The 18,881-nt window shown below is 41.5% G+C and overlaps 1 pseudogene; it reads left to right on the top strand.

Annotated features, from left to right (window-relative positions):
* Window positions 1–870: 870 nt before the first annotated feature.
* Window positions 871–17,313, top strand: LOC106569857 (tRNA-dihydrouridine(47) synthase [NAD(P)(+)]-like; annotated as a pseudogene).
* Window positions 17,314–18,881: the final 1,568 nt, after the last annotated feature.

Here is an 18,881-nt window from a genome sequence, read left to right as displayed (position 1 = left end):
CATAATGCATTGTAAGTAAAGATACCACCCATGTTCAAGCCAGCCAAAGGCCGAGCCCAGTGTCTCCTCTAAGTGTGCAAGCAAGCAACTGTCTGCCACGTTAGCAAATAATGCTAGGTAGTTTACCAACTAATCATTAGTCTACTGAGATGTGTTAAGTTGCGTCAATTCGATCTGGTATCGGAACAAAATAGTCAGCACGTAGTAACTTCTGATTTCTTTGTACTTTAATTAATGCAAACCCTTGAAGGGTAAATAGGTGGTTTGTATATACGGGCTCCCTGTAACACCTCGCAGGGCAAAACAGAGAACTGAAATGACATAAGTTCTTCCTTTAATACTTCTTGACAGGTGTAGTTCCCTCTCCCTGAGGGCCTGTCATAGTAGAGGCTTGGGTGTGGTTTAGACTTACTCCAGCCTATCGTTGGCGTGCAGGCTGGTCCCAGCCTCTAGACGCATCTTTGTTGCCAGGCATAGTTGTCTTCTAGCTTATCTTCGTGTGTGTACCCGAGAGTCAGACACCCAAGGACAGTGCCTGTTCTTGTGCCACAGCCATTCTCCCCTCTATCAGTTCCTCACATACACCTGTCCTTGAGCGGCCCCACAACCAGGCATGTGTGTGTGTGTGTGTGTGTGTGTCACGAGTCTACTCAGCCTACACTACTAGCCAGCAACTCTCCAGTTAGATTGAGCGACATATAATAGACATGACTATGTTAATACAATATAAACCTTTTATGTTTAGCATTAGTATTCATAAGTTATGCACCACAACTAATTTTATTATATAGGTTTAAATAGTTGTATTATATTGGTTATGCAAACAAATAGTTGGTTAAACCCTAACAGATGTTTATTTCAGAGGGATTTATGGAGACTGAGACAACCCCAAATATACCCACAGAAAGCCATGGGCATGGGATGAATGGGACTGATAAAGGCAGAGCTGCCGTTAAAACTCAGTAAGTGTGCTTGGCTGGAACAAAAGCTTGCACCCACAATGGCCCTATGTGAATACAATTGGCCACCCCTGCCCCAGACCATCACCAGTCTGACATGAGTACTGATGGAACAGGCATCAATGAGAGAAACTACACAATTAAAAATATCAGACCAAAAGGGGGAATCTAAAAGTATTAGGCATACCTATTGATTTGTCTCAATTATATGTCAATGTGATTTAGCATTCTCTGTTTTTCAGGTTTCTCACAACGAAAGAAAAATTCCATGAATTACTGGACTCTGGGGGGGAAGGGTCCTAACGGTAACAAGGCCAGCGGTGATGCAGGACCAAAGGAGACTGCAGAGGACTCTATGGAAGAGCCTCAAAAGAAAAAAATGAAAGTTGACCCGGATGAGCAGGAGAGGACGGGGAAACAGGACAGCAAGCGAATGCGAGAGCAGGACAAGTCCAGGCCGCACATGAAACCCACGAGCTACGAAAACAGACTGTGTCCTTCCATTATTCAGGTAGGAATGCCACTTTAGGGGATAGATGAAAGGGCCAACTACTATTCATGCAACCTGGGACTTTCCATCTTAGAAATCCCCCCAAGTCATTCAGTGATGTTTTTCCTTTACCTATCAGGAGCATGCTCAATTGAGTTTCCTGTAGACCTAATTGTTTATCAACACCAATTTTATATATTTTTTCCCCCCAGGAGTGTGAGACCAAATGTGTCTATGGCGACAAATGCAAGTTCTTCCATGACATTGTGGTGTACATGCGGCAGGTAGCCTAGTGGTTAGAGTGTTGGACTAGTAACCAAAAGGTTGCAAGATTGAATCCCCGAACTAACATAAAAATCTGTCGTTATGCCCCTGAACAAGGCAGTTAACCCACTGTTCCTAGGCCGTCATTGAAAATAAGAATTTGTTCTTAACTGACTTTGTCACGTATCTCAAGGAGCGGGAAACGGGCAAGTCAGGCGCAGGAGACGAAATGTCCGTAGAATATATATTTAATAATGTCCAGAGTGAATACAACGACTAGGCAGGGTGCAAACCACAACCAAGAGGGAGAACAGCTACAAACTAAAAAAAAAATACACGGGGCGCAGCCCGGCAACCCTACAGCCTATCAAAAATGTTGTGTAAATAAAACACATAGGAAAAATCATCCAGTCCTTAACCTCAACGTAACACAGAACAATCCCGCACAAATCCCAAACAAGAAACAGACAAACGAAATACTCTCCCACTAATTACAAACAAGGAACAGGTGCATACTAAACAGACATAACCAACAGACACATGAAACATGGATCGGTGGCAGCTAGTAGGCCGGCGACGACGACCACCGAGCGCCGCCCGACCGGGGAGTGGCGCCACCTTCTGTGGACGTTGTGACAGACTTGCCTAGTTAAATAAAGGTAAAATAAAGATGGCCTCCAAGCCCGCCGACGTTGGAGAGCACTGCTACCTCTGACACTTTTGGGAAGTGCCACTACGGCCTGAGCTGCCAGTTTGCCTGGGCCCACACTAGCGCTGACCTCAAAAACCTAGTGAACGAGGAGCGCGTGAAAGCCATGGAAAGGAGAACGCCAGTGAGGAATAGGCTGGACAAGGACCTGCAGTGGCGCCTCCACAAGAAGGTGACGCCTACACGAAGACCATTTTCAAAGGTGGACACAAACAAAGCAGGAGAAGGCTGGATAAAGGCAGCAGCAGCAGAGAACGGTAAGGCTTGATGGGTCTGCCATTATGTGGGAAAGGTATGTCGCCTGGGTTGTATTCATTAGTCACACACCGTAGCAAAATGTTTTGTAACAGAAAATGGTTTGCAACAAAAATAGTATCTATTGGTCAAATTCAGGTAGGTCCCTCCCCTTTTGCTTCTGTTTGGTTCCAAGTGAACTCACCCATGGTGGTGGTGTGATGTATCACCGACTGATTCGCAGTAATTTCACTGTTTTTAGCTGCAGAATTGGCCATATGTTTTTGTTTGGTCAGTTTTCTTTGTGTACAACTCTCAATGCCAAATTCTACTTCAAGTAGCTTTACAATTTGTAAGGACTTATCAGGTGCAGAGATGGTGTTAGAATAAATTAATGGATTAATTAAATTATTAAATATTTATAATCTGATTTTCATGCTGATCAGGTGTTCATGTTAATTATCTGAGAGTTCAATGTTTTCTCTCCCTTAGCTGATAACTGCTGCTCATTGGAGGTTCACTCGGTGTTCTGAAGGGGAGAAACCACAAACAGACAACCAGGGAACTGACGTATAGTAACAACACTATTACACTATGACTACTACTCCATTTGTCACAGGGCGCTTAACATCAACCTGGGCCTTAATCTTCGAAGAGCAATTAGAGGTGACTGGTGACAGTGGCAAGGAAAAAACTGCCTGGCTGGGAAATATAATAGATCTGTGCGATTTAAAAAAAAAATATATATATAATTTTTTTTATTTATAAAAAGGGGGGAAGCTCTTCCCATGGCTGTGCATTTATTTTATGGTGTCTAGAAGTTTTTCCTTGACAAGTTGTTTACCTTTTGGAAAATTGCAGGTTAGCCAGGAGAACCTGGCTCTAGTGAAGACCATTGGGCATTGACTGATGCTGATGTCATAAAGCTACTACAATGTGAAAAGAAGCTGGTACATTTGAGCTGCAAGGTATTTTGTCTTGCATGTCGGGGATCTGAGTGGCACTTTGTATATTAGGCTCATTTAAACATTAACAACCCATTTTAATATTAAGAAGTTGTATAAACCAAATAGTACATTTATGAATAGATTGTTTTTATTCTTCCTAAAGGTGGACTTCAAAGACAAGCTGTATCTTGCTCCCTTAACAACAGTAAATTGGTCCTTGGAACAGAATTGGCCACTTTCCCAGACTAAGATTATTCCTACTCCTGGACTGAAACCCAAGCTCAACTGAATCTATTTTTAAAAGTTTCTTAGTCCAGGAATAAGCTTGTTCTGGGTCTTGGAAACTGACCCAATGTGCACAGTCTAATGGCTTGATATTTCATACTAACCATACTCCAAAGAGGATCACAACTTTATTGTGTTTCATGTACTCTATGATTTTGTGTGTTGTGTTCTGCATTATGTATTTTAGAATTATCTAATAAAATGTATTCATTCCTCTGTGTGGAAACCTGCCTTTCCGTCGTATATGCAAACGCTTCTGCGCTGACATTACGTGTGGGAAGATGGCCATGTGTACCAACCTGCTGCAGGGCCAGTTGTCCGAATGGGCGCTCCTCAAAAGACACGAGAACGAAAGTAATACTTAGATTAGTATTTTTTTTAAACCGGATTAGCAATGACAATCTGAGTACTCAGGGAGCATAGGCCATCGATAACTCCTGTCCATTGCACTTTGTTCTGGGCAGTATGCTTAAGCTTGTTCCACCCCATGCCGGTTCTAAAAGTGATAGTCGTGGAAGTGGTAGTAGATCACGCCAAAGTTTCAGACATTTTTTTTAGGTTAGTCTGTCTCTCATTTGTTGTGTGGATCTAGCTATTTTCCTCAATCTGAAATGAATGGGAAAGATGGGGATCATTTTAGTCCATTTCAGATTTGTCCTCCTGGGCATTTGAGCTCAAAGCAAAGGTATTTGAAACTGTTACATTTTATAGGTAGAATCCTTAATTGAAACAATAACAAAGTCATCCCACCTATGTTTTTGTAAAAAGCTGAGGGATAGACAGAGCTATGGATGCAAGGACTGACAATAATGCCAAAATTATTTATAAAATAATCCAATTACAATTTTAACCATGTTTAGAGGCTGTAGTGTTTGTTTGCATTTACTTTGTTTAAAACAATCTTATATTTGGGGTTCATTCTGTCACGTTCCTCGTCTTCTGACGATATTGCGAAATCACTGTCAGAGAACGTGGACCAATACGCAGCAGGTTGTGTGCTCAACATCATGTTTATTAAACACGTTGATCACAGAAAAACAACAAATGCAGACAACACGACAGGAGACAGTTTCGCAGGCTATAACTAGCAGTGCAAAAAACAACTACCCATGAAACACAAAGACAAACACACCCTACTATATAGGACTCCCAATCAAAGGCAACTCAACACACCTGCCTTCAATTGAGAGTCCAACCCTAATTAACGAGACATAGACCAGTGACAAACCCCATAAACATACATCAACTCCCCTCTGCCACGTCCTGACCAAACTACAATAATCAAATATACTCTATACTGGTCAGGACGTGACACATTCCTGACGCAATGACCAGATGTACAGAGCTACTCAACAACAAAATTGACGTGGACTTTGTGGACATCAACTCGGGGTGTCCCATTGACCTTGTGTGCAAGAAGGTAAACTTCTGAATCTATCGCGTGAGGACCGAAATAAGGTATTTCAATGGACATTCTCCATTGAGCTTGCTTTTTAGTCCAGGATTAGTCTTAATCTGTGTCTGGGAAAACCAGCCCTCTAAAACAGATGAATAATATGGTTTTCCCTTTCCTTAGGGCGGAGGTTGTGGTCTGATGTGCACCAACACGTTTGAGCAAATCATCCGAGGAATGAACTCTGTAAGCGATGCTTCTATATATAGTATAATTCCTTATTTGCTCAACTATGGTATTGGACATGTTGCACTCGATGCAGGCTCAATAAAACGCTCAAAGCATTTGAAAGAAAATAAATATTACTTGAACTCAGTTCTGGTATGTAAAGGGACTTGGTTGTTCTGTCCTCTGGTTCTGGATGTTCCATTGACTGTCAAGATTCGTTCAGGACAGGCGTTCATGATAAGGCCAACATCGCGCACAAACTCCTCCCAGAGATGAAGAAGTGGGTGGTGTCCATGATCACGTGTGTCAGAATGTAATGCTGAATCCTAAATCGATCTAGCCTAAGTAAACTGTTGTGTATTGTTGGGGTCTTGGTTGTGTCAGGGATGTGTAGCATAAGAGTAATTTCAAGTATCTATGTAGTTGCATGGTAGGTCCAGGGAACAGCGCTATACCAAGTCAGCTGACTGGGACTACATTAATACCTACATTAATACCTGCTCCCAACTCGCCAGCCCCATCCCACTCTTTGAGTTAGATTTAGAGATTTTATTAGTCAGATGCAGATGTAATAACAGTGAAATTCTTAAACTCTAAACTTTAACAGCTCAGGCCAAAGGGAAGTGAAAGAAACAATACAAATAATGTTCCCGCTTTAAATTACGTGCAGTTTATAAAGGTTTCATGCTTTATAAAGGGTTCATAAATGTGGCATAACTGTGTGACATGACCAACAATGTAAAATGTGACATAACCTACGATGTTTTTGGTAACTGGCCCAAAGAGTTTAACCGCTAGGCTACCTGCCGCATATGGCGATAATCCCTGAGAACTCTCTCGGAAGGTAAAAAGGGCGACATTTGATGACCAAGTATTCCAAATTGGGAGAGCAGAAGCTTGCAAGTTCCTGTACGTTTCCCCTGTTGCACCACTTGTTGTTGATCAGAAAATGGAGCCCTTCGCCTTTGTTCTTGCCAGAGAAAGCCTGCTTTCTGTCCCCTCGATGAACTGTAAAACCCATTGGTTGTATATAATCCATTTGGTTGTCGAAGGAAAGCGAAGCCTCAGTGAAACAATGTATGCTGCAGAATCTGATGTCCAACTGGAAGGAGATCCTCACACTGAATTCAAGTTTATTCATTATTGATTGAACATTAGCGAGTAGTAAGCTCTGTAATGGAGGATGGGTCGCCCGGCAACTCAATCTCACAAAGTGTGTATGTTCGTGCATGCATGTTTGTGTGTGTGCACCTGTTAAACCTAATCTCTCTTCTATGCAGGTAATGGGGACATTTTGTTTTACGATGACGCCATGAAGGTTAGAGAGATTAAAGTTTTGGGTATTATGCTGGAAAGGTTGGTATCTTAATGGAAAAGAATAGACAGTGCATTCGAAAGTATTCAGACCCCTTAACTTTTTCCACATTTTGTTACGTTATGGCCTTATTCTAAAATGTATTACATATTTTTTTCCCCTCATCAATCTACACACACAACCCCATAATGACAAAGCAAAAACTGTTAAGACATTTTTGCAAATGTATAAAAAACAGAAATATCTTACTTACATAAGTATTCAGACCCTTGAAATTAAGCTCAGGTGCATCCTGTTTCCATTGATCATCCTTGAGATGTTTTTACAACTTGATTCGAGTCCACCTGTGGTAAATTCAATTGATTGGACATGATTTGGAAAGGCACACACCTGTCTATAAGGTCCCACAGTTGACAGTGCATGTCAGAGCAAAAACCAAGCCATGAGGTTGAAGGAATTGTCCTAGGAGCTCTGAGACGGGATTGTGTCGACACAGATCTGGGGAAGGGTACCAAAACATTTCTGCAGCATTGACTGTCCCCAAGAACACAGTGGCCTCCATCATTCTTAAATGGAAGAAGTTTGGAACAACCAAGATTCTTCCTAGAGCTGGCAGCGCAGCCAAACTGAGCAATAGGGGGAGAAGAGCCTTTGGTTAAGGGAGGTGACCAAGAACCCGATGGTCACTCTGAAAGAGCTCCAGAGTTCCTCTGTGGAAATAGAACCTTCCAGAAGGACAACCATCTCTGCAGCACTCCACCAATCAGGCCTTTATGGTAGTGGCCAGACGGAAGCCACTCCTCAGTAAAAGGCACATGACAGTCCGCTTGGAGATTGCCAAAGGCATCTAAATACACTAACCATGAGAAACAAGATTCTCTGGTCTGATGAAACCAAGGTTGAACTCTTTGGCTAGAATGCCAAGCGTCACGTCTGGAGGAAACCTGGCACCACCCCTACAGTGAAGCATGGTGGTGGCAGCATCATACTGTGGGGGTGTTTTTCAGCGGCAGGGACTGGGAGACTAGTCAGGACAGAGAGATCCTTGATGAAAACCTGATCGAGCGCTCAGGGCCTCAGACTGAGGCGAAGGTTCACCTTCCAACAGGACAATGACCCGAAGCACACCGGCAAGACAATGCAGGAGTGGCTTCGGGACAAGTCTCTGAATGTCCTTGAGTGGCCCAGCCAGTGTCCAGACTTGAACCCGATCTAACATCTCTGGGAAGACCTGAAAATAGGTGTGCAGCAATGCTCCCCATCCAACCTGACAGAGTTTGAGAGGATCTGCAGAGAAGAATTGGAGAAACTCCCCAAATAAAGGTGTGCCAAGCTTGAAGCGTCATAACCAAGAAGACTCGAGGCTGTAAACGCTGCCAAAGGTGCTTCAACAAAGTACTGAGTAAAGGGTCTGAATACTTATTGTAATAATGTCTACCCAAGTTCTCTCACGTCACCCCGCTCCTCCGCTCTCTCCACTGGCTTCCTGTAGAAGCTCGCATCCGCTACAAGACCATGGTGCTTGCCTACGGAGCTGTGAGGGGAACGGCACCTCCGTACCTTCAGGCTCTGATCAGGCCCTACACCCAAACAAGGGCACTGCGTTCATCCACCTCTGGCCTGCTCGCCTCCCTACCTCTGAGGAAGCACAGTTCCCGCTCAGCCCAGTCAAAACTGTTCGCTGCTCTGGCACCCCAATGGTGGAACAAGCTCCCTCACGACGCCAGGACAGTGGAGTCAATCACCACCTTCCGGAGACACCTGAAACCCCACCTCTTTAAGGAATACCTAGGATAGGATAAAGTAATCCTTTTCACCAGTAGGCATCTCCCAAAACTCTGCTCATCACTACTCAAATTACATCATTAGTACTGACTTTCCTCTCATGTATATAGTAAATAAGTAGTGAAACACATTATTGAGTAGAACTTGTGATGAATTGTACATATTACATTTTTTTCATGAGGTTGAGGTCATTTACTGCCATCTGGTGGCGACTAAAAACAATTGCACAATACAAACTGTTAGAAATTGGTCCTTTTAAAATAGGTATTAGTGCTTGAAAAAGTACTTAAGTTCTTGAATTTGACTTGCCACTGTCTGTACAATCTTGGGCTAAGGGTTGATTTGAGATGGGACGCACATCCAATTCAGTCCCTTAACCCTTAATTCAGTGGTTCTCAAACCTCTCGTCGGGGACCCCCCAGACATTTCACAATTTTGTTGTAGCCCTGAACTAACTCACCTAGTCAAGGGCTTGATGATTAGTTGAAAATTGTAATCAGGTATGTTTGCCTTGGATTAGTTAATATACATGGAAAGTTTGGGGGGTCCCCGAGATGAGGTTTGAGAGCCCCTGCCTTAAAGCTGCAATATGTTACTTTTTGGGACGACCCGACCAAATACACATAGAAATGTAAGTTATAGATCTGTTATACTCATTGAAAGCAAGTCTAAGAAGCAGTAGATATGTTCTATGTGTCACGCCCTGACCATAGAGAGCCATTGTTTCTCTTTGGTGAAGTAGGTCAGGGCGTGACTGGGGGGTATTCTAGTTTATTATTTCTATGTGGGGTTCTAGGTTATTATTTCTATGTTTGATTTGTATGACTCACAATTAGAGGCAGCTGGTAATCGTTGTCTCTAATTGGGGATCATATTTAAGTAGTTATTTTTCTCACCTGTGTTTGTGAGATCTTGTTTTTGTGTAGGTGCCTATTTGCACTTCACTGTCATCACGTTTCGTTTGTTCATTTACTGTTTTTGTATTTTGCTATGTTTCACTTTATAATAAAGATGTGGAACGCTAATCATGCTGCGCCTTGGTCCAATTATTACGACGATCGTGACACTATGTGAGCTATTTCTATGCTAATTGGTAATTTTTGCGTCTCTTACTTTCGGTTCTGTACACCAGCTGATAATGTTTGGTTATAGAAAATATATTTCACAGTGGTTTAGATGGTACAATGATTCTCTACACTATACTTGCTTATGTAACCGATGTGAAATGGCTAGCTAGTTAGCGGTGGTGCGCCCTAATAGCGTTTCAATCGGTGACGTCACTCGCTCTGAGACCTGAAGTAGTTGTTCCCCTTGCTCTGTAAGAGGCGCGATGGGTAACGGTGCTTCGTGGGTGTCAGTTGTTGATGTGTGCAGAAGGTCCCTGGTTCAAGCCCAGGTTGGGGCGAGGAGAGGGACAGAAGCTATACTGTTACACTTATTTTGTCACATAAAGTGAAATTAGGCAAACTATTAGAACTTTTGTAACCATGAAATGGCGGCGTGATTTCACCATAGTGCATCTTTAATTGACTCCAGCTCTGGTTGTAAACCAGACCTGCCAAAATGCATGCATTTTGTGTACAACTACGCAATTATCTGTCCATGTATGCAGGTACAAGATCCGAGTTAAAGGTACGCAGAAATGAATAGGGCCTGATTATTATAAAAAAAAGTTTACATTTTAATAAAAAATAAATCCACTGTGTAAATCTAACATCCCGATTCTCAAGCGGCAACACACAGACATGTACGGAGTTTGTGTCAACGGACATGGAGATTAATACATCATTATTCAACGTAGCTACTCCGTGTCTGTCCCTCCTGTTTGTTGTGATGCTGAGTTTGCCGACTGTCAGCTACGGAGGTAAAGACAGATTCAGGTTGGATATTCAACGGATATTCGCCTGTAGTTTTCCTTATGTCCACCAAAAGCAGTTAGGGACTGTCAACATAGTGACAACATTTTCTAATTTCAATTTCAATAGCTCTTTAACCATTACTCCTAAAACGTTCAAAACTGGTTCTAGCTAACCTGATGGCATAGCATTGCACAACCCTTTTTTGGTTGATTTACATCTCGCACTATTTTAAATTATTTATTTACATTTTTGAATTTCAATAGCTCCTTGGTCGTGTGACCTACTGACTTCACACAAGGTTCAGCATGTACACTCAGTGGGCTTACGCATTGCACACCCTTTAAGTTTGTCCATTTTCATCTCATGCAATTTACATGAATTTTCAATGTTTCAAATTTCAATAGCTCCTTGGTCATGTGACCTACTGTCCTCAAACAAGGTTCAGAATGTCCACTGACTACACTTCTATATTGCACACCCTTTAGTTTGTCCATTTTCATCTCACGTTTTTACATGGATTTTACAAACTTTCAAATGTCAGTAGCTCCTTGGTCATGTGACTTACTGACCTCAAACTACTTTCAGAATGTCCACGCAGATTAAAATATCAAAACAAACTCTGAACCAATTATATTCATTTGGGGACAGGTCGAAAAGCCTTAAACATTTATGGTAATTTAGCTAGCTAGCTTGCACTTGCTAGCTAATTTGTCCTATTTAGCTAGCTTGCTGTTGCTAGCTAATTTGTCCTGGGATATAAACATTGAGTTGTTATTTTACCTGAAATGCACAAGGTCCTCTACTCCACCAATTAATCCACACATAAAACGGTCAACCGAATCGTTTCTAGTCATCTCTCCTCCTTCCAGGCTTTTTCTTCTCTTGACTTTATATTGCGATTGGCAACTTTCATAAATTACATGCATTACTGCCAACGACCTATTTCGTCTTTCACTCACCCACATGGGTATAACCAATGAGGAGATGGCACGTGGGTACCTGCTTCTATGAACCAATGAGGAGATGGGAGAGGCAGGACTTGCGGCGCGATCTGCGTCAGAAATAGAACTGACTTCTATTTTAGCAACACAGATGCTCGTTGTTGCGCACGAGCAGTGTGGGTGCAATAATTGAATAATATAGATTTCTACATTTATTTTGCAACGCTCGCGCACACAATGCGAGCAGTGAAGTCAGCCTGTAATTGTTTCAAGCTAAAGTTAGCGAACATAAGATGGACATTCAGTGGGTTCTAAAGTACCAGCAGTTTACTCACATTTGCCAGGGAAAGAAATGAATTGCAAATACGAAAAATAACTGTTCGCATTTGTGCAAGTGTGATATACATTTAATTCTGCGTCCCATTAGTTGTATTTTCCACTTAACATTACGAGGATCATGAAACCTGATAGACTGTAACTGTAATTATGATTCACGTCACAAAAGGCATTACAAAAGTATAATAAAAAATAAATATAAACATCTTGGCATTAAATGGAGATGAAGAATGAATGAGTGTCCGGTATTAGCTACAGAGGCAATGCTTCTAAAATGCCTTTGCACAAGATTTGAGATGTTATCAATTTAGAAAATGTGCTGCACAGAAATAGGCTGAAACACCGGACTCTTCAAGCGAACAGCGTTCAGATTCACTTTGCGGTAGCCTACTTAAGCTTTGTGTAGACAGTTTGCGGTCTGTGTTGATGCGATCATTTGTTTTATGTTTTCAAAATGGTTTTGCTTTATGTGTTGATTAGGAACCATGCCTAAAAAGCCAATACTAGCAGGCGCTAGTGATTGGCCATGTTTGATAGGTGACAAGCGTTCCTCTACTACAGTTTAGAGACTAAACTTGGGGCCAAGGCAAGCTGGATCTGAAGACCTATGCAGATGTCAGAAACGTGGCATGGTCTATTCCCACCTTTTGGCTGTGATGCTGGGGATATTGGTCATATTCCACAGCAATGCAGACTGCGAACGAATATTCAGTCTCGTTCCCAAGAACAAACCCAGTACAGAGCCTCCCCCAGTACAGACATGCTGAGTGCCCTCGTTACCAAGGTTTCAATGATTGTCAGAGGAACTGTTTTAGCCTCTGAGAAGTCTACCCTGATGCACTGCTGTGTAAGGCTAAATCTGCTAGCTACCAGGCAAATCTGTCTAGGAAATGATTTCCTGAACATTTGAAGGTCTCCAGAAGATTTGTTCTCACCCACTGTTTCCTATCATACGTTTTAATTTTTTTGTTTGTTGTTTATTATGTTTATTTGATACTGATGCTCTGCTTCAAACATTTGTTGTTATCATAGAGTAAACATTTTTTTACAATGTATGAGACGCTTGTACCTCAAACAAATAACATTATTTGTTTAATAAAATTTTAAAAACTCCAAGAACAAAAGCATCCTTGTGTGTTCTTTCTAATTACATCTTGTTAGCGACTTTTACCATATGTGTTAATGGAATGCTGTCAAGAAAGAAAGTATTTCAACCTTTTTATAGACTTGATTTGGTACAATTCTATTATTGCGATCAGACTCTCACAGCGCGCGTCCTCTCCAATTTGCCACGCGCATCTGGTACTCTAAAAAGTTGGACAGGGTTAGCAGGTCTCTCATACTTTTCTTCTCCTGTAGGGGCACCCTCATCAAGCACTGGGTTTTCACAGAGATCAAGGAGCGGCGGGACTGGGATATCTCGTCCAGCGAGCGGCTGGACTGACTTCACCCACTACGGCCTGGAGCACTGGGGCTCGGACATCCTAGGCCTGGAGAAGACCAGGAACTTCCTGCTGGAGTGGCTGTCCTTCATGTGCAGGTGTGTACTCGTATAGACAGGAAGTATCAGGTGGTATTCACACTTTGTAGTAATGCTTAGAAACATGCACATTTGTTTTTTTTGTGCATTTTAGGTTGATCAATAGATTGATGTAGATGAGGACAAACAATTATTGAAGAGAACCTGCAGGACTGTATTTGCCATATTTTACAAAACGTAGAATTCAACCACTTAAAATATTATTTAATTTATAGCTGTAAACATCAACAACTCAACACATTTAATGTGGACATGCCAATCTAAACCTCTATCCTTTGTAAGTACATACCAGTTGGGCTGCTCGAACGAGTGACACAGAGGATCAACGGGCGACCACCCTACTACATGGGCAGGGAGTACCTGGAGTCTCATGGCAAGTCAACACATAGGGGACTGAATCAAGATCAGGTGAGGATCACTGTTGCCTATCCTAACCTAGGTTATTTTGTCAGCCAGCGTGTTTTCATTCACATTGATCTCTTGACTCATTCTGGGGTTGAAACTTCCAATAAAGAATTGCTTAGTAGGAGGTTGCAAGAGCAATGTCTGTCTCAACCCTTGTTCTCGAGGACTTTATATGGTGGCTTCTTAACCAGTCAATAAAATAAGGAGAGATGGACAGTTAATGCTCTGTAAACAATTGTCCCATTAACATTTGTCAGATAGCATAGATTACCTCCTATACCAGGGGTCTGCAACAGGTCAATTGTGAGCTACCAGTAGCTCGCAGCCCACCTATGAGTAGCTCGCCAAAGAATTATGAAAGTACATGCAATTTTCACGTGTTCCACCGCAAACTGTCATTAAAACCTCTTAGGGCTAGGGGACAGTGTTCGGACGTTCGGATAAATGACGTGCCCAAAGTAAACTGCCTGCCACTCAGGCCCAGAAGCTAGGATATGCATATAATTGATAGCATTGGATAGAAAACACTCTGAAGTTTCTAAAACTAATGTTTGTGAGTATAACAGAACTGATATTGCAGGCGAAAACCCGAGGAAAATCCATCCAGAATAATTTATTTTGAGGTCACTGTCCATTTCAACGCTTGTCTGTGGGATATACAAATAAATAGCTCCCAGATTGCAGTTCCTATGGATTCCACTAGATGTCAACAGTCTTTAGAAAGGGTTTTAGGCTTGTTTTTTGAAAAATGAATTAGTAGTTGTAGTTTTTCAAGGTGGCTCTCATTTTAACTGTAGTCTTGTGGTGCGCGTGGATGATGGCGCGCACCTCGTTATTTATCTCCGGTATTGAACATACTACATTCCGTCTTAAATTGTATCATTTATTTAGATATTAGGGTACCTGAGGATTGATTAGAAACGTTGTTTGACTTGTTTGGATGAAGTTTATTGGTAACTTTTGGGATTCCTTTGTATGCATGTTGAACTAGTGGAACGGGTGGATTACTGAATCAGACGCGCCAACTAAACTGATTTTTTTGGCATATAAAGAAGGACTTTATCGAACAAAACGACCATTTGTTGTGTAGCTGGGATCCTTGGGATTGCAAACAGAGGAAGATCTTCAAAGGTAAGTGATTTATTTTATTGCTATTTCTGACTTGTGACGCCTCTGCTGGTTTGGATTTTGTTTTTAAATCTTTTGTATGCGGGGCGCTGTCCTCAGATAATCGCATGGTATGCTATCGCCGTAAAGCCTTTTTTAAATCTGCCAACGCGGTTGGATTAGCAAGAAGTTAAGCTTTTAAATGATGTAGGACATTTGTATGTTCATGAATGTTTAATATTACAATTTTGTAATTTGAATTTGGCGCGCTCCAGCTTCACCGGATGTTGTCTGTTAAAACCTAAGAGGTTTTAACAGACACCACAAGCTTCCAGCTACTTTCTAATCAACGCAACATTTACTTTATCCCACCCCTGGTTAGCCACTATTGGCTTATAAAACCACATCTGCCAATTAATATCCAGCAATATTGCCCGTCTGTCAGTGTGGTGCGCCCGTTTGTCTATCACTCCGTGTGTAGCCAGTTGATGTGATAAGTCTTGTGGGTTGACAGAAATACTTTCCCCAAAACCATCGCAAAATAAATGTTAACGGCAAAGTAGGCCTGGTAGAAGTACAGTATCAGTCAAATGTTTGGACACACCTACTAATTCCAGGGTTTTTCTTTATTTTTTTACTATTTTCTACATTGTAGAATAATAGTGAAGACATCAAAACTATGAAATAAAACATGTGGAATCATGTAGTAACCAAAAAAGGGTCAAACAAATCAAAATATATTTTAGATTCTTCAAAGTAGCCACCATTTGCCTTGATGGCAGCTTTGCACACTCTTGGCATTCTCTCAACCAGCTTCATGCGGAATGCTTTTCCAACAGTCTTGAAGGAGTTCCCACATATGCTAAGCAGTTGTTGGCTGCTTTTCCTTCAATGCGGTCCAACTCATCCCAAACCATCTCAATTGGGTTGAGGTCGGGTGATTGTGGAGGCCAGGTCATCTGATGCAGCACTCCATCACTTTCCTTCTTGGTCAAATAGCCCTTACACAGCCTGGAGGTGTGTTTGGGGTCATTGTCCTGTTGAAAAACAAATGATAGTCCCACTAAACACAAACCAGATGGGATGGCGTATCGCTGCAGAATGCTGTGGTAGCCATGCTGGTTAAGTGTGCCTTGAATTCTAAATAAATCACTGGCAGTGTCAAAAGCAAAGCACCATCACACCTCCATGCTTCATGGTGGGAACCACACATGTGGAGATCATCCGTTCACCTACTCTGCATCTCACAAAGACAAGACGGTTGGAACTAAAAATCTCTCATTTGGACTCATCAGACCAAAGGACAGATTTCCACCGGTCTAAAGTCCATTGCTCGTGTTTCTTGGCCCAAGCAAGTCTCTTCTTATTGGTGTTCTTTAGTAGTGGTTTCTTTGCAGCAATTCGACAATGAAGGCCTGATTCACGCAGTCTCCTCTAAACAGTTGGTGTTGATGTGTCTGTTACTTGAACTCTGAAGCATTTATTTGGGCTGCAATTTCTGAGGCTGGTAACTCTAATGAACTTATCCTCAGCAGCAAAGGTAACTCTGGGTCTTCCTTTCCTGTGGCGGTCCTCGTGAGAGCCAGTTTCATCATACTTGATGGTTTTTGCGACTGCACTTGAAGAAACTTCTTGAAATGTTCTAGACTGACTTATCTTCATGTCTTAAAGTAATGATGGACTGTTGTTTCTGTTTGCTTATTTGAGTTGTTCTTGCCATAATATGGACTTGGCCTTTTACCAAATAAGGCTATCTTCTGTTTGCCAACCCTACCTTGTCACAACACAATTGATTGGCTCAAACGCATTAAGAAGGAAAGGAATTCCACAAATTAACTTTTAACAAGGCACACCTGTTAAATGAAACGCATTCCAGGTGACTACCTCATGAAGCTGGTTGAGAGAATGCCATGGGTGTGCAAATCTGTCAAGGAAAAGGTTGGCTCCTTTGAAGAATCTCAATCTGAAATATATTTAGATTTCTTTAACACTTTTTTGGGGTTACTACATTATTCCATGTGTTATTTCATAGTTGTGATGTCTTGACTATTATTTTACAATGTAGAATAAAGAAAAATCCTGGAATGAGTAGGTATTTCCAAACTTTTGACTGGTACTGTATACCATGAGTAAGTATATAATTTGTATCTATTATTTATTTGCAAACTTGGCCATGAAATGAAAAGCAGCAGTACAGAACCAGTGCTAGACCGGCACATTCCTCACTCGCTTTCTCGTGTACACTAAGGACCTGGGGAAGAGTTGCAGGGGAGAAGAGAAGAATGTCCCTATTTCATGTAAAAAAAAAAAAAATTGCAGCTTGCAACATGTTTCATTTTTTAAAAGCAGCTGAATATCTTTTCCAACTACACACAACACGCTGAATAGTTTCATGGAAAAGTTTTTTTTAATAATAGTCAATCATATGTTCCCTTCTCCACAGTGGAATGCTGCTTGGACCTGTACCCAAAAATGTCAACTTTCTGCCCAAGCATAAGACAAATGCTTATAAATGAATGTGTGTGACTGCTCAGCAAAATGTAATGATGGCAAAGCTTTTTTCATTCTTTTATTTATTTTATTCACGTCATCAGGCCTGAATATACACTGCTCAGAAAAATAAAGGGAACACTTAAAACCTCTTACATCTAGACGTTCCGCTAGCGGAACACCTGCTCCAATATCCAATGATGGGCGTGGCGCGAAATACAAATTCCTCTAAAATCCGAAAACTTAAATTTTTCAAACATATGACTATTTCACAGCATTTTAAAGACAAGACTCTCGTTAATCTAACCACACTGTCCGATTTCAAAAAGGCTTTACAGCGAAAGCAAAACATTAGATTATGTCAGCAGAGTACCCAGCCAGAAATAATCAGACACCCATTTTTCAAGCTAGCATATAATGTCACAAAAACCCAGAAGACAGCTAAATGCAGCACTAACCTTTGATGATCTTCATCAGATGACACACCTAGGACATTATGTTATACAATACATGCATGTTTTGTTCAATCAAGTTCATATTTATATAAAAAACAGCTTTTTACATTAGCATGTGATGTTCAGAACTAGCATACCCCCCGCAAACTTCCGGGGAATTTACTAACAATTTACTAAATTACTCACGATAAACATTCACAAAAAGCATAACAATTATTTTAAGAATTATAGATACAGAACTCCTCTATGCACTCGATATGTCCGATTTTAAAATAGCTTTTTGGTGAAAGCACATTTTGCAATATTCTAAGTACATAGCCCAGCCATCACGGGCTAGCTATTTAGACACCCGGCAAGTTTAGCCTTCACCAAAATCAGATTTACTATTACAAAAGTTTGATTACCTTTTGTTGTCTTCGTCAGAATGCACTCCCAGGACTGCTACTTCAATAACAAATGTTGGTTTGGTCCAAAATAATCCATCGTTATATCCGAATAGCGGCGTTTTGTTCGTGCGTTCCAGAAACTATCCGAAATGGTAAATCAGGGTCGCGCGCATGGCGCATTTCGTGACAAAAAAATTCTAAATATTCCATTACCGTACTTCGAAGCATGTCAACCGCTGTTTAAAATCAATTTTTATGCAATTTATTTCGTAAAAAAGCGATAATATTCCGACCGGGAATCTCCTTTTCTGTAAACAGAGGAAAAAACACAAAGACGGGGGCGGCCAGTGCACGCGCCTAAGCCCACAGTCCCTTGATCGGCCACTTGAGAAAGGCGATAATGTGTTTCAGCCTGGGGCTGGAATGACGACATTCAGGTTTTTCCCGGGCTCTGAGAGCCTATGGAAGACGTAGGAAGTGTCACGTTAGAGCAGAGATCCTTTGTAATGGATAGAGATGGCAAAGAAGTTCAAGAAATGGTCAGACAGGGTACTTCCTGTACAGAATCTTCTCACGTTTTGGCCTGCCAAATGAGTTCTGTTATACTCACAGACACCATTCAAACAGTTTTAGAAACTTTGGAGTGTTTTCTATCCAAAGCTAATAATTATATGCATATTTTAGTTTCTGGGCAGGACTAATAATCAGATTAAATCGGGTACGTTTTTTATCCAGCCATGAAAATACTGCCCC

Source organism: Salmo salar, chromosome 14 (assembly GCF_965601325.2).
Source record: "Salmo salar chromosome 14, fSalSal1, whole genome shotgun sequence".
NCBI classification, from domain to species: Eukaryota; Metazoa; Chordata; class Actinopteri; order Salmoniformes; family Salmonidae; genus Salmo; species Salmo salar.
This window is presented reverse-complemented; position numbering and strand designations above follow the sequence as displayed.